At 40.1% G+C, this 16,554-nt stretch overlaps 1 protein-coding gene across 1 annotated transcript in view; it reads left to right on the forward strand.

Annotated features, from left to right (window-relative positions):
- The first annotated feature begins 13,316 nt into the window (after positions 1 to 13,316).
- Positions 13,317 to 16,554, forward strand: part of NRIP1 (nuclear receptor interacting protein 1) — a 130,397-nt gene continuing 127,159 nt past the window's right edge. Inside the window, exon 1 of the mRNA XM_054206949.1 lies at positions 13,317 to 13,441. The gene's annotated coding sequence lies outside the window, so the exon portion shown is untranslated. The remainder of the gene's footprint in view (positions 13,442 to 16,554) is intronic.

The following is a 16,554-nucleotide window of genomic DNA, read 5'->3' on the forward strand; positions in this document are numbered from 1 at the left end:
TCTTCTTAGTCCCACAGTAGACATATTTGGTGGTGCTATGGCTTATTCTCTTCCTTCTTGTCCCAAGGGAGGGCGGGGGAGTGTCTTTGTCCCCAGCACCGCACTCCCACAGCCTTGAGCTGGGGCAGGCTTTCCTTTGAGCAGGGCTGCTGCGGCCAGAGCCTGAATGAACCCCGGGGACCTTGAACCCATGGTACAGGAGCAGCAACTTACAATCTTGCAGGGCAAAATGGTGATAAAAGGTCCACTCTACGTCGTGCTTTTAATACTCCCTTGAAAAATAAGGATTAATAAAATTGCAGAAAGCTGGCATATTTAGGTTTTGGTTTACCTTGTTTTTAAGTATCTCGGTAGCTGCTTCTGAGAGCTCCAATATCACTTGGACAATCAGTGCTCAGAGAGAGGAGCTTTATATCTCCTTCAGTGTTAAAGGACAAGAGCTACCTGCCTAGCTGGTGAATGTGATTAATTGTCCCTTGTCTGTAGTAGAGGAGTTATGGCCTGCTGGCTTTTCATACTGGCTTGTCTACCTTGCCTCTCCTACAAGGCTATGAAAACCAAAGGAGGGGAGGATATTGTAGAGTTTATCAGTATGATGCTGATATACAGTGAAATGCATGAGTATAAATACACTTCTCCTTTTTGAACTGATTTACATCCACAAATAAGCAGATTACAATAAAGCACAGGCTAAATCTCTTAATTTTTTCATGGATAACAGCAGTCATGAAAAGCAGACCAGTTTCCAGAACTACTGCTTTGCCAAACACAATATTTCTATTTATCCACGAGTGTGGATTCAGCACTGACATCCTGATGGTGATGGAACCAAAATCTTTGTCTTTTAATGCCAGTGTTTATTCTTTGTTCCCTCAATAGCTGCTCAAGACACGAGACATCCATCAGGTTTTGTTTAGAAGAATTATTTTCTATATTCTCACCGTGACAGGGGCTAGGGAAAGGGCTTAAAAACAATAGGGGTGCTATGTTATTGAAAACCTTTTTTTTTTTTTTTTGGCATTTCATATAAAATTTATGTGAAATGATTATGTTAAATAAAAAACATAACAATGCTAGTGAGTTATTACTACTTATTTGAAAATAAAAAGAAGACCCTTCAAAAAAGTCTGATTCTCTTTATCATAGGCAATTCTTATTTTTGCTGCTTATTTAAGCACAGAAATTTCCCAATTTTTATACTTATTAGGTATCTGGATTATGCCCCAAGAAGCCTGGGATGTAGTCCTAGCTGTGTCATAAGCCTGTGTCCAGATAATGATGACGATCATCGTCATCTTTTTATCTGGGGAGGGAGGGGAAGATAGGACCATAGTGAGGAAGTTTAACATCAGAGCTGGGATATGCATCAGGTCTCCCCCACTCCAAACTTTTCTCCTGTGCTTCTTTTTTACATTATTATTATTTTCTTCTTCTGGTGTCCTTCTTAGCCTGCTCTCCTGACAGCCCAGCTGGTACTATTCATAATTGGCAGGCCATTCTGGGCTTAGGCAAAAATAGCTATAAATTAAAACACGACTGACTGACCACTCTCTCCCCTGCCTTGCACCTTCTGTAGATACTCCCATGTGTGGAAAATGAGTGGGGAATGATATCATTTTGATCTAGTAAGGTTTTATCCATGCTTTGCAGGGATGTAAAAGAGTACAGAATGTATATGGCTGGTATCATACAGACACAGAGCCAATAGTTTGCCTTAAGTCTTGTGTGCTAGTCCATGCTTTCCACTTTTGGTATATTTCATTCATTTTAATTATTTATAACATTAATAATATATCAATCTTCCTTCTGTTCTGTCCCAGAGAGACCCTATCATGAAAGTTAAAAATTAGGTATGTTATTACTGTATCTGCTAAGCAGTAGGAGCCTGATTATTCTAGATGGTGATATCTGGAGAGTATACTGATAATTTTAGATAGTGATTCACCTAGACAGTGAATTGGAATTCAACGAGGGGTGGGAGTGTCAAGCTATTACAAGCTCTATAACAGCAGCTCTGGAGACCTCAACAGTGATTTAATAATGAAAATGACTCTAAAAGCAGTAAAAAAAAAAAATAATCCAAAGTGTACAATGTCCTTAACTGTAACAAGGCTGATTAATAAAATACTTTTGAAATGCTAATTATTAAGATGAAAATCTAATAATTAGTCTGTGTAATTATCAACTACCTTTCAGAACTGACCTTACAGCCATTTTTTTTGTTTTGGAAAGGATGATGGGCAGAGGGAGAAGGCTGCCATAGCGATCCACTCATCCTTACTGCACAGATTCATACCGTGAGGTGTAAACTCCACGACTGGCACTCTAACTCAGAGAGAAAGAAAGTCTGACAGGTATATTGAATATTCATTATGAATATTCATAGTGAATGAATAGAAGACATGCTTAGGTTTGACCTGATCTAAATCGCCACCTCCTCTGAAAAAATGAAAAGTTCTGGGAAAATTTTGGCATGATTTTGGCATCTGTTTCATTGACTCTGTGGTTTTAGATATCTTTACCTAGCTAAAGGGGTGATTCCTTTTCTAGCAGAAGGTTTACAAAGGAATCTGTGTCCAATGTTCTGGTCTAGCATCTGTAAATGGGGTCAAAGCTCTCCTAAGTCTACATTTTGATAGCGCTTTTGTACTAATGGCTTTCCTTAGAGCAGGCATCCAATTTCTCTGAAAATCCTTTTAGGTCCTGTTGACCCAGGAGACGAAATTCTTTGCAGGAATTTTCCGTTCCTCCTGCATCCAACCATTGTACAAACAAAGTGAAGAACTCAGCCCCTGTGAGTAAATTACTGTGTTTGGTATAAATGTCTTCAGGCTTCAGCAACTGCAAGATGTGCAGCCAGACTTGTTTTAATTCTCCCCTCCCCTCTCGCAGGAACTGGTGCTCAACAAAGTGCTTCTGGGATGAGTTTTGACGAGCTGTTATCAGGGCTTTCTGTCTTTACATATACTCTTTTTCGTACATGCTTGCTGGCACATTTGTTATATTCAGTGGGTAATTGCTGTTCTGTACCGCACGGAGACCTTGATCTGCCACTGAAGCAACTGCAGTTCCTGCGTTGAAGGTAGAAGCTTCTTTTTGAAGGCTGCCATAAAGCTCCTATTCTTGCAGAAGGTAATGGATTTCAAAGCCATAAGGAAAGCTGTCAGTGGGATCAGGCTGAATATTGCCCTAAGGCACATAGATATCTTTTAAATGTCTTTCTACTTTTTTTTTCTTTTTTAATTAATTAATGCAGACTAAAGCTTCTCGAGACTTGGAACATTAGGAGTATCCTCGAAGTGGATTTGCTGGCAGGGGCTGGTGTGCAGGATCAAAGATGCATAGCATATTCATTACTGCATGGACCAGCCTCAAAGAACCTGGAGTCATATCATGACGCAGAAGTCGATGATGATTTTTTGATTTGTTGTGTAATCTATTTTGAATGCCTGTCAGAGCTCTGCTGCGACTGGTTTTGTTGAGCAGTGCTTAATGCATAGTTGACTGGCTTATCATAAAGCTGAAGGTATATATTCTATGTTTGGGTTATTTTGAATCGAAAGCCCGTTTTAGCATGTACTTAGCTTCACACAATTTCTTTGTTGCAGAAGAGGACAGAATTTGAAAATGTGTGCTTTTTAGATGGAAAAAGTTTGTGTGTGTTTGACAGTAATTCTTTTTACTTCTTTGAAGACTGTACTAAGTACGATAGCATTATCAGACTGAAACAAAGGGTGAAGAAGGAATTAGTGTTTTGCGGTGCCCTGTTGTAAAGTTGATGGCTGACTTGTTTTGGGACTTTGCTTCCTTTCGCTATTTCTGATGTTGGGGAAACAGACTTAGGTTCTCCCTAGGTTTGTGCTTGGTGTGCAACCACGCAGCAACATGTTGACAGGCAGCTGTAATCCAAGCACTTGATAGAGTAAACCAGGACAGAGACTGTACAACGCGAAGAGCTGTCACAGAGGAATGAAGGGAGGGATGTGGGAAAATGGACGGGCTAGAGGAATTGGAGGGAAATGACTCCTATGTGTTCCTTATTACCACACTCTTCTGTATTTTCTATATTGGCTTGCCCTTGGTCCTGGTGAGCCTGCTGTCTTGGCTCCCATGCTTTTGCTTTTCCTGCATGCTAGGATGCTTGCTGAAACAAGGTTAAGAGCATGAGAGATGGGGAAAATATGTTCATATTGTTTGGTAGTGGGTGAATACCTGAACTGACTCCAGTGAACCACCTTCTCGACTCATCAGCCTGCCGCCACACCTGAACTAATTAGCCTCACAGAGATCGTTTTATTTACTGTGAGGAAGTCCCCAGAAGTTGTACTGTCTGTCTCGGAATAAGAGTTTAAATCATCTAACTAACCCCTTTCTGATATCCATTTTCTGTTAGAATTATCATCGTCTTTATTCTCTAGGTAATATTGAGAGCAACCTGATAATTGTAGCTTTTGTAAACTGTTAGTACGATCACTTTTTCTAGGTTAAATGATTTATGATGTTTTACCACAGTCTTATAAACAGGAAAAGCCAGCCTAAAGACAGAAGACAGATACTAATTAGAGAATGATAGAAATACAAATTTAAAACAGCCACAGTAGGGCAGAGAATTTAAACAAAAGAGCGTCCCTTATATTACAACCTAAGCCTTAATTATATATCCTCAGTCTTCTATTATACCCTAAGTTTAATTGTAGAAAACAGGGGACGGGAAAACTAAGCCTTCACAGCCATATTTGGCAGGTGCTCCGGAATGATATTGCCATTAGAGGAGAAAGTAGGAAGTGACCCCTTGTGAGGAGCACCTAAGAGACATCAGGACAATCTGACTTGGCCAAGGGGAGATGCGGAGAACCTGGAGCTCCTGCCACCAAGGAATGGGACAGACATAAGTCGGTGAGCACAGGCCGGAGCTGGATGGCCCCTAAAGTAGCTGAGGGAGAAGCCAACTGTTAAGTATGGTCTCGTGATGTGGTGTGCTGTTTTATAATGTTTTTTAAAATGTTTAACTCTGTGTTGGTGGTGTGTATTTGTAACAGGATGGCTTAACAGGCTCCCAAAGTGTGTGTCAGACACCTTGAATGGTGTTTTCTTGGGTGTATGTTCAAAGAAATTCTTTTTCGGGGGATTGGTGTCATTGGATGCTGATCTTAGAGAAAGAACATTTTTAGTAGATTACGATAGGATACAGAATAAAACTCCTTGGTACTTCTCAGTATTCTTAAATAATAGCAAGGTTTCTCTGCTACATGTGGGGACTTTCTCCTGCATATGGCTTTCCCCTGCAAGCCGTCTCCTGCAGACAGCATCTTTTTGCTTTATTTCGTTCCTTCCCACCTTCCCCAAACTGGTCACTGAGGGACACGTTCTGCCTCAGCTAGTGTACAGGCTGTGATGAGCCTGTTAGCTGGTTTTTCTTCCAGGGAATCCTCCATTCCTCTGTTGTCTCAGATTGTTTTTCTTTGTCTCTAAGTCCACTGGATTGCCTAGCTAGTCTAAATTGAGTCTATTCTTGTGAGTGTGTTTATTAAGTCTGAATGATGGAAGCATCCCTTTTTCCTCTCAGTGTAGTACAAACCAGTAAAAAACCCCATAGCCTAGATATTCATAAGGGCTTAAGTCCCCACAGTTCATTAACCGAAAGTAGACTCCTCAAAATTTCAAGAGTTAGGGTGGTTTTTCTGGGTTTGTGGTTTTGTGTGTGTGTGTGTGTGTGGCTATTGAGAGAGTTGAGTATTATATTTAAAATATGTGGATTTTTCCTCACAAAGAAAAAGACTCTTATCTAACCATATTTGATTTGTTCTGAATCCCTGCTTCAAATCATGGGAATCCTATAGAATTTCTGAATAAAACCTTTTTTTTTTGCATAAATATATTTTCTAATTACATGCTTTAAAAGCCTTGGCTGTGTTACCTGAAGTTAAACACATAAAAAGAAAATGAATGCTAGTGGACACTCCACATTAAATATTTAATTTGTCTCTTCAGTATCTTAATATTTCAGTCCTTAATATTATCATCTTTATTGGTAGAAAATTCTCTCCTATTTTCCCTTTTCTACACATGAAGTGACTTACAGAGACAATTAGACTTATCTCTTCAAACCTCTTTTAAAAAGTATCAGGGCCCAAGGTCATGCAAGAATGATAGGTCAGAGTCAGGAGCTAAACTTCACTCTTAGGCTTAGACAGTGGACTACACTCCTCTTCCCTCAGCTGAAGTGCCTCCACTGGGGATTTGGAAAACTTCCTATCACAAGCAAAAGCTTCCTATGGATGCTTTCCCTCTCCTGCTTGCAATGCAATTTTGGCAGATGTTATTTGTGGTCTCCTTTTGTAGCAGCTTGTGTGAAGAAGTCTGGAAGTTCTCAGGGAGAGAGCAGTTAGTGAGAGACTCGCAAAAACAGTGTGTGTGGAAATGGGAGAAGGTCTCCACCTCCATTTTAAGTCCTGTGGCTTGTCACGGGCTCCGTTCCCAGCTGACAGAGGTAGCAGATGAGTCTCCATGCAACTCCATTCCCAACTGAGCTAATGGTTTGCTATCTTTATTCCCAGCTGTTGACCAAGAAAACAGTTCATGTCCATTGCTGCCATCTACCCAGGGGCATTCAGGGAGTACAGCTGGATGCTTTACCCATACGGCACTAAAGCTAGGACTTCAGTTTATTGTAGATAAAGAAAATGATAAATTCTTCTTTGTTTATATTATACAATTTTCACATCTATAGTATAAAATGTATGTGCAGCTGTGGCACTGCAAAACCTGGGCTAGCCTTGTGTATTTGAAGGCTTCTGCTTTTTTTGGGAATGCGTCATTTTGTCCTTGGTATGGGATCTCTTTGCTAAAAATATTGGGGTGAAGAGCCACACAGCCCTCGCCTTCTGAAAGGAGTTTAGAGAGCTGCTGCTATGTCCTCCTGGACTGGGGGACACAAAGCAAAATCCGGCTGACACCTTTGACAAACGAGAGCGTGTTTCCACATCTCTCTCCTTTGCATAATCTCTGATATCTGAATTAAGTTTCATGACATATTAACACTTTGAAGCTAAGTTAATATAGTGTGTTGTATAATACATTATGTATGACTTGGGTGTCAATTGTGCTGGAGCATCAGCAGCCACAGACTTGAAAATGTCTCTTTCAGTGACAGAAATCCTAAATAATACTGAAACCAACTTCCGTCGGCATAATTTTATTTTGTATTCCGTGTCCCATTACAACGTCTCTTACTCGCAAAACCGCTCATGTCGAAGCCATCTAGCTTCCTCTTCTCTCCTCCATGTACTTGTCACAAAGTCCCCATTCCCCATCTTTCATATTACAAATATTCCCATGGTGCTGCATGGTAATTTTAGTTTGTAACATCAGAAGTGTTAGGATTATGTTAGCTTTGCTCAGCCTGGGCACTACTTTGTGAAAAAGAACAATGATGATGAGCGTTAAAATTTATAATAATGATGTGCTACAAAGAAGAGTGAAAAAGAAAAAAGAAAACAAACCCCACCGTGGTTTTTTTTTCCTTCTTGTATATTCGTATTTCATACTTCCAAGTACAGATAAGATATAGCTTGTTTTTTCAGAAGTTGTGCTGTAAACTATACATTGGTCTGACATTGGATACAGTATATATATATAGGCAAATATGCAGTCAGAGGTTTATTGGTCTTAATATAACTCATCTTAAGCCTGATTACTTTGTTTCAAAATTAGACTCTTAGAACGTATTAATTATGGACATATCCCCAGACAAGATGGCTGTCCATGGGGGATTTCTGCCCTTAACTCTGATTAGTGTTAATAGGAGCTATCCATGTAAACTCCTAGAGGACCAAAAAGAGAAATAATTTTCTGCTAGCTATATTTTTCTTTTAGGGTATGGAACGATACCGAAGTGTTCTGGGAGTGAATTGGTAGAGTGCTTGATGGTGCCTGTCTGAAACCTTTCCTCTCTGTGGTGGATTCTGGATCTGATAAAACACACTACAATGCTACACAGAACATTGTATATTTTTAAGTTTATATATAAAGCAATACTCCTTTTTGTTTGGTTGGGTGTTTTTGTTTGTGTTTTTGTTTTTATTTTTGTTTTCTAGCCTGAATTAGAGATTAGGGAATCTCTTCCCCCCACCACCCTCCCTGGAAGCACTGGACTGAGGAATGCTAGTATTATATAAATAATGTCTACGTGACCTGGTGTTGTATGCACTAATTATCCGTTTGTCACGATTCTCCCACCTTGGATTACTCAGGAAATAATAATCTAACTTGGAATTAGCAGCAGGAACAATTTTCAGACAGAGGGGGTGGCTTGTGCTAGAAGCTAGATAAATTTAAAGATTATTGAGCCTGTGTTGACTGAGACTTCTGGGCTCTAGTGTAAAGTAAGCATACAATAATTAAAATAGTTTCTTAGTGATGGAGAATTTACTGCACCTTTTGACAATTCATCTCAGAAGCTAATTATACTTAAAATGTGCTTTTTATCTCCAGATTGAACTTGCAAATATTGGATTCTGTTCTATGTTTGCCCACTAATTTAGTGTCTTCTGAAATATCTTCTCCTTGTCTAGTCCCTTAAAGATTATAATCTTCTCTTTGAAGCAAAACGCATTTAGTTCAGTGTCTCATTGGAAGGAGCCTTTTTTTTTTTTTCCCCAGACCTAAATCATTCTTGTTGCTCTTCTCTGCACTCTTTCCAAGTTTATTTGTTTTTATTTATTTATTTTAATTAAAGGACTGTAATTTCCCAGAGGCTTGCCTGCTTTGTTCACAGAGACGTTATGGCTTGCTTGGCTTCATTCGCATTCCTGTCTGCGACTGTCCCTAGCTAATCTCATGGCAGAGCTCTGCCTACCTGCCCTCACAGAGAGAAGGTCTGACGCCCTTCACGAACTGATGGAAAGAGCAGGCGGGAGTTATCCAGAATCCAACCTAAAGGTTTTATTGTCTAACACCCTTCAGAAACCCTACCCAGAAATAAAGTAGGATCTATTCCAAATGATCGCGTCTATTCTTAGCAACAGCTAAATCTTATGATCATCATGGTAGACCCGTGTGACGGGAGGGCCGTGTTCCAGGGGTGAAGTGATAAGGCACGCATAATGTGAATGGAGGCCACCTCAAGGAGGAGAAAATACGGCTTTCTGCATATAGAAAGGAAAATAATAAGGTGTAACATTCCTGCAGTCAGTGGAGGGCTAGCGGTACTGTTACCCAAAATAGTAGTGACACAAGAAAAGTAATTCTGTCATTTTCTGTCAGTCTGCTCTCTGCAAAGAATGCAAGTGGAACTCTAGGATTAGACAAATGATGGTGCTTTCAAAGCAGCGCACTGAAGGTGGTGGGTAAGCAAATAGATCTAAATAAGAGAAGTCATGGGCTTTTTACAAGGCAGCTCAAGAGCTGACCACCCTCACCTGATTGCTTCTGAGTCCTGCCAGCCTGGCTTCACACAGGGGTGCGGTCTGAAATGTCTTGAATTGGTTTATTCTTTTCCCTCCTGTCTTTCTAGAGTAGCTGAAAATTTCCTTTTTTGTATCATTCGGTTAATGAAAAGGAAGGAAAGCTGGGTCGGGTGCATGTGTGCAGGTGCCTAATGGAAGAAGAAAAATAGGAAGAGAAAAAAGCCAACCACAGAGGCATGGAAAGAAATTCAGGTTGAAAAGACGGTGGTGATGGAAAACAGGAAGAGCGTAACTGTGATGCCTCTGTCTGTGGATAATTTCTTTCAAACAGGCTGTGATAAACACTTGTGGTAGCTGAAGACAAATATACTTCAAGTATTTGTTTTATTCTAGTTGCGTATGAAGAATTGTTCAGGAAACCTTTACTTTCTTAATCTTCTTTGCCACTCCATATTGTTACGACAACACAGACATCACTGGGACCTTCCAGTACCTCTCTTGTACTAGTTTTTGTTACAGTAAATGCATATCTTCAGCTCTTCTGGCACAGAAATGATTTAAGCATCTTATTTGGCCCCTCTCTTGAGGGTTTCATTTGGTCCTTATTTAGGTAGGCTTCTGTTCCTGTTCAAAGTTTTATTTTAATGAACAGATGCTGCGCAAATGCATCTAGGCCTTAAGTATCTTCTCTATGAACTTGCCGTGCTGCGCGTGTTAGCATACGTTATGGTGAAATACACAGAAGCCAAGCAGTGACACTGCTCCAGAGTAAAAGCTGTAGCAAAAAGTTGTACAACTTTAAAACATCCCATGACACTTTCTTAAAGTATGGCTTTTTAGTGCGAGTGGGCTGACCCTCTTCTACTATTTCATTTTTTTAATCTGATTTATTAAATAAGGTTGAATGTTGCTGCAGGCTGAATTGCTGTGGGTATCATCTCAAGAAGTGATCTCTGCAAAGACAGGTCCCAGAATATTGCTTGATTTCCATAATTAGCTCTGGCTATTACAACTGAGTCTCTCTGAAGAGAGCGCACAGCAAGTATCCACAGTATTAGGAAGGTGCATGAAGTTGTAACTTTTTTTTAGTACTTATCAATAGTTATTGTAACCCTTTCAAGTTGGGTGGTGCTCAGTTTGGTTTCTTTTGGGAGGGGGAGGTGGAACACCCCCCACCCCAGGCTTTAAAGCTTCATTGACAAAGAACTTTACTCAAGGAGGAGATGTTAATAAGTAATGGAACAAAGGCTCTGTTATAGAGATTAAATGTGCATGTGTCTAAGTACAAAGTTCGTGTTGCAAAGTGCAGCTGTTTCCCTGCTGGCAACCCCGCAGCAGCCCCAGAGCCCTGGGTTCAAAGTCTGCCTGCTTTCCTGGGGCAGCGCTGACCGGGGCAAGGTCCGGCCGAAGTTCGGAGTTCAGTGTCTGAAGGCTTGCTCGGCTCTGTCTGCCGCCCTATCTGACACGCTGGGGATAAGCAATACTTGGTTTAAGATTATGAGTACAAAAAAAAAAAACAAAACCAACCCAAAAAACTTCCCGTTCTCTTTTCTGATGTGTCAGGTTTCATTAAAGAAGGAACATTTTGGAAGGAGTCAATGAACTGTTTAAAGATAATGTGCTGTATAATAGAGCAACCTAACCGAACCCCACAGAAGGAACAGACTAGGAAAATGATGCACGCAGGAAGTAGTGCCTGGTTGCATTCTCCTTCCTTTTGAGATTTATTTAAATGTGGAAAAATGAAGTAAAAGAACTAATTCTCCACATACAAAGAGATAAAGCTGAACTCTCTTAAAAAAAAAAAAAAAAAAAGGAAAAAGAAAAGAAAAGGAGCTAGTCCACGCGTTTCCTTTGTGTCACAATAACTGTGTTCCACACCATGGGGGGTGAAGAGAACTTAATACATCTGGCTATCCTGCTTTCAAATCCTCCTTTTTCTCCTCGTTCAAAGGCTTTTTAGGAAGCTAACCCCAACTTTCTTATTCAGAAGGGCTGCAAACCCCACCTGTGCAGCTTTTTTGATTAGCTGTGGTCATATCAAAGGCTGCTCTTCCCAGGCACGGATCCTGAGTGGGAGCAGAGGCTGATGGCTGAGAGCAAAGGCTGGTACAAACACCCTTGGAGGAATTTATATTTCGGGCAATGCTGTAGCTGTATTACAGACGGAGAAAAGTTTCCTATCTGTTGCCACATCCTTTCTCAAGGAAAGGATGGTAAACCACAGGTGGTAAAGTCATCAGGGGTCAGTGCCCACGGCGTGCCACAGGTGCGAGCAGACTGCTGTCATCTCACTTCACGGAAAGGAATGTGGATGTTCAGAAAACTTTCTCAGAGTTTTCATCAGAGGCCCCATTTGTATCACAACTTTTGTTTCTCTTGGTTCAGTAAATTTAATCATTGAGAGCCACAATTAAAAACAGGATTCAAGGAAGGACTTTGGTAGCCATGAGTTCTGGACCAAAAGATTTATGTGTTTAGATACAACAATTTTTTCCCTTCCTGCAAACATTCATGAGTCCATCAAACACCAGAGGAGCCTTCCTCTGACAATTTAGTCTCATCCATTGGTTATTACCCTAGGTCTAACCTTCCACTTCTGAGCAATGTACTTTAGAAGGTAACAGAGACCAAACAGGAGCCCACGGAGCTACAGTGAACACTCCAGACCATGGTTTGTAATGGTTCAGAAGGGCATGTGAGCTACTTACTGTTCCAAAAACAAAAAAAAAAGGGGGGGGGTCCAGGAGGTCCAGAAAAAAAAAGGCAGCCAAGGTCAAAGGAGCCAAAATAATGTGTTATGATGGCTGAGCCCTTCCTGGGAGGACATGGTGAAGGAGAAATAACAGGAACTGCACCTGTGCTGTTCCATTCCTGTCCTGGATTGTGGAAATTTGTGAGTATTCAGGGTTCTTCCTGTTACTCTTTGCTGTCTCCATGCAACCACTGTAGTGAACAGATCAAATCACGGAGACTAGTAGTAAGCAGTAACTCTGGCAGCACACATCCATAACTAGTTAATTTGGTCCGCACTGAGGCAAATCCCTGACGTACTCATCCCTGTGAGTAACAATTTCTGTTGCTCCCACTGCTGAAGTTCCACTCAAGTCTGTCACCTCTTTGGCGTCTCTTGGCATCACCTGACCTTGAAATCTTTGTTTCCTAAGAAGCTCTGACTAGTGCCACTGTTCTCCCCAGCTCTGTAGATTACTGAAAACATAGAGAAGGTGAGGAGAAGATGATGAAATTAACAGGTGTACAACAGGAACATTGCTTACTGTACTGATAGAAGTTCTTCAGATGACACAGCCCTGCCGGGTGGTAACTACAGATTTGAGCCTTGGCTTGCCTCGTCCAAAAAGATGGCCCTGCCAGTCTACTGTTGGCTTCTTTCGTTATTCTCTCTTGGCATTGACCACATATTATCAGTAAAATATTTGTAGGGAAGGGTATAATGGGAGGAAGGAGAAGAGTCCCTATAGCCCTGTCATTAGGAAGGTTGCATGGGCTAGGGTGGTAGGCTGAAGTTCAGGTACATAGCCCAAATCAAGCAAAGCAGGAACTTGGACCAGGTTTGCAAGGTGGCAACTATTCTGGTTGTTGGCTCCACTGAAGTAGATGGGTGAATGATTTTATCTCTCCCTTTCTTGCCTTCCCCTCCCCCCTTTTTTATGACAGTATTTTGTGCCCATGTCACCTGTCTTTGGTTAGAAATACAAGAGAAATAATTTGCAGCTCAAGGCTTTTTCTTTTCTCTTTTTCTTTTTCTTTTACTTTTTCTTTTTCTTTTTCTTTTCACTTTTTTTCCTTTTCTTTTCGCCTTTTTCTTTTTCTTGTCGCTCTTTTTCTTTTTCTTTCATTCCCTTGGTTTATTTGCTTTTCTTTCAAATTACTTATTTTCTTTCTCAGCAGAGAGTTTGAGAATCATCCTGCCTGTTGCCTACCTGAACCAAGAACCAGACCCTGGAGTAGGACTGTGCCGCTACTAGTTGGCTGCAGATGCACTGGCATCCTAGTATCAAGAGGCCTAACAGGTAAGTAAAAATCACTTTATTCAAGGGGCTGAGGCCAATAGAAGAGAAGAGTGCTGCTGCTATCTGTCCCTCTCTGAAAAAGAAATCCTAGGAAAAGGGTGTGCTCATGCAGCTATGACTTGCAGGTTTTTTTATCTTGAGCTAGTATCTTTCCACTAAGAATCTGTGCCTGTGAGTTGTTTTCTTCTCAGTTTACACACTCCACAGCCCCTGTTTTCTCATCTCTTCAGGTAAGGCTATCAGGAAAGCCCTTCTTCAATTTAGCTTCCCTCTTCTCATTCACATTCATATGTCTTAAGAAAACACAGAGGAATTTCCTTTGGCAGGAATACTGGAAGAAAACAAAGAATAGTGCAAAATAGGATTGTCACAGATGCCCTTTGGCTGTTTTTTTTTAATTTGTTTCTGATTATTTTTTGGGTTTCTTCTCCACTTCGGGAATATTCTTTTCTGCATGTGTACTGCATTCAGTCTTGTCCACGCTGAAGTGGTAGAGCAAGGGTCTGCAGCTGAAGTTTTAATGCTTTATTCTGCTGGTGTAGTTAAGGCAAACTCTCCACCACCTCTGGCTTCTTCCTAACACAGACTGAATTATATCAGTAAGATGGTGCTTGTACAGATACTTACGATGCTCTGCAAAGCCAACTGACGTCTATTATTTGATGTTACATTTATGCAGTAAAACTATTTGTACGCTGAGACTTTTAGTAATATAATTACTTAATTTTAAAAACCATATCTCAGATAAAACAAAAATGTATACTGAGTAAATGTTAAAAGCAGAAGAGATCTCTGGGTAGCTCACTACTTTACACATTGGTAATAATGAAACCAATACAGCTTTGCTTAGAGTAGGGGAGACACCTTGTTACAAAATTAGGAGGAAAGAGTGAATTAAAATGAAGTTATTTTTATAGGTATACATATATGCTATAGGTATACAGTATATGCTATGTAAGGGCTTTGACAAACTTCTTGAAAAGAGTTGTTGAAATAATAGTGGTTTTTTTCCTGCCATTCAGGTTAAATATTTCACTGGAAAGAACCTCAGGCTTTTGCACTTCAGTCCTATAGCACAGCCTACTCTATGTAAAATAATGATTGAAATGCCTTCTTTTCTAAAAAAAACAACACCCTGAGTAAAATCATGAGACTTGCTTACAACTTGTTAATTCTGGCATAATAGTGGTGAAAGGTTCAAATCTTTATCGTGAAAGTATCTTGTTCTTTTTGGTCTTTCTGTCTGACACGAGATTTCCAACGAAAACACAGATTTGTATTGCTTGTGTGTTAAGTGGAAGGCTCTGCACGATCTCATCTGTTGTCAGGATCTGGGCTCTGGTTTGCCTTAATTAAGGATGGAGCTCTGCAGTTTATTGTGGAGATGCTGGTTTTAGATTCAGAATTTAGATTGTGGTAGAAGAATTTGGTTTACTGGGGCCTCAATTTAAAAAAATAATCTCAATAAATTGCCATCTCGGGTGGGAGTGACTTAAATATTGAGTGATATTTTGATGGAAAATTAACAAAAGTAGAAGGATATTTAAGAGTTAACCCAGAATTTATTTCTTGTCAGTGTTTCTTTTAGCTTATTCTTCCTTTCTGTAAGTCACTCGCGCACTCTGGGATTGATCCTTTGTTCCTGCCCTTGCCTCCCCAAAGTGCTCCCTGCTTGACTATCAGTACCGACACGCAGTTTCCATCTGCAGAGCGTTTTCTAACTTTTTAGTCATAACTGAAAATTTATGTGCTAAGTTCAGTCCAATGAATTACATGACAAATCTGCAGCAACGCAGACGCCATCAGGGAGCCAGAGAGACTGGCCGTCTGTCTTGCCAAGCATCTCAGCAATCCTAGGACAGAATAAGCTTTCTAATGCGCGGCGTATGTGACAATGAGATGTGCTGACTTTTTGATATATACGTGTACAAAGTTCCCATTAAAGATTTTGCTTCCGAATGAGAGTTCGATGCAGCTGGGTATATACCGTGCTTTCATACCTGTTGGAGATGGGAGAGGGAAGGGAAAACACTGGGGCATTTCAGTACGGTATCAGCCATCCTGGTGGGCGGTATGAAGATCAAAAAGGAGCGAGAGTACTCCTCACAGCTTTTAAGGGGTGTGCCTGCATGTGTAGGGTATGTTCTGTAATGCAATTTGAATGATCGCTAATTAGCTTTTGCTTATTTACATGAATTGAACTTAGATCTATATAGTATTCTGACATATTTATTCATATTTCCAAACTATTTTTTATGCTGAATATATAACATCACCAGGCTTTTATTTCCTGTGTTCACAAGCAAACTTGCTTCCTTGTAAGCAGATGAGTTGTTTGTTTTTCAGACAAAATAAGAACATGCTCTTTGGAAATATATTATAGCACGATCTGGTCTGGCTGAGAGACTGTTAGGTACACATTACGCAAACAACAGGTGTTCAAATTTATTGCTACAGCTAAAATATCGTTTGTTGAAAGATGTATACAAAAATCTCTGAGAATGTATGAAAGATTTAAAAATGTGTCTGATTTTTTTACTCATATCCCATTTAGATAGCTCATTTTTAAATAACAGTGAGATTGTTTTGGCATATTTGGTTTCAGTTATTATTGACCGAAGAAGTGGAGACAAGATGAAAAAATTGGTTATCTTCAGTTACGTGTTAAGATATATTTCTTTTTCTTTTTCCAGAAAAAGGTCCTTGAATTAAATATAAGCCAATTGATTTTTCATGGATTTCATCTGAGCCACAAGCTTTAGGTCAATGAGACTTTGATTTCTTTTTCAAAATACCAAATCAATTTATGTGAAGGATAGAGTGTAAGTTTTAATTTTAGTCTTAGTCTTCTGTCTTTAATATGTTTTCTGAATGGACTTTTGTAGTCTGGAATATTAGTGATGCAGGGCTCGCTTCCTTTGACTAGTACCAGTAGTCACTCACTGGTTGTGCATGATTGCCGTAGTTGAAACGAAACTCGTGGGGAGGGAAGGGTACATCTTTGGGAAAGAGGAAAAATCCTGGACCAGCTACTTATTAAATTAGCATCTTCTTATAATAAAATGATGTCGGCAAAAAGAGTTTAATTCCTATGTTTCTTCATATCTCTGTCT

The sequence above is a fragment of the Rissa tridactyla genome, chromosome 1 (genome assembly GCF_028500815.1).
Source record: "Rissa tridactyla isolate bRisTri1 chromosome 1, bRisTri1.patW.cur.20221130, whole genome shotgun sequence".
NCBI classification, from domain to species: domain Eukaryota; kingdom Metazoa; phylum Chordata; class Aves; order Charadriiformes; family Laridae; genus Rissa; species Rissa tridactyla.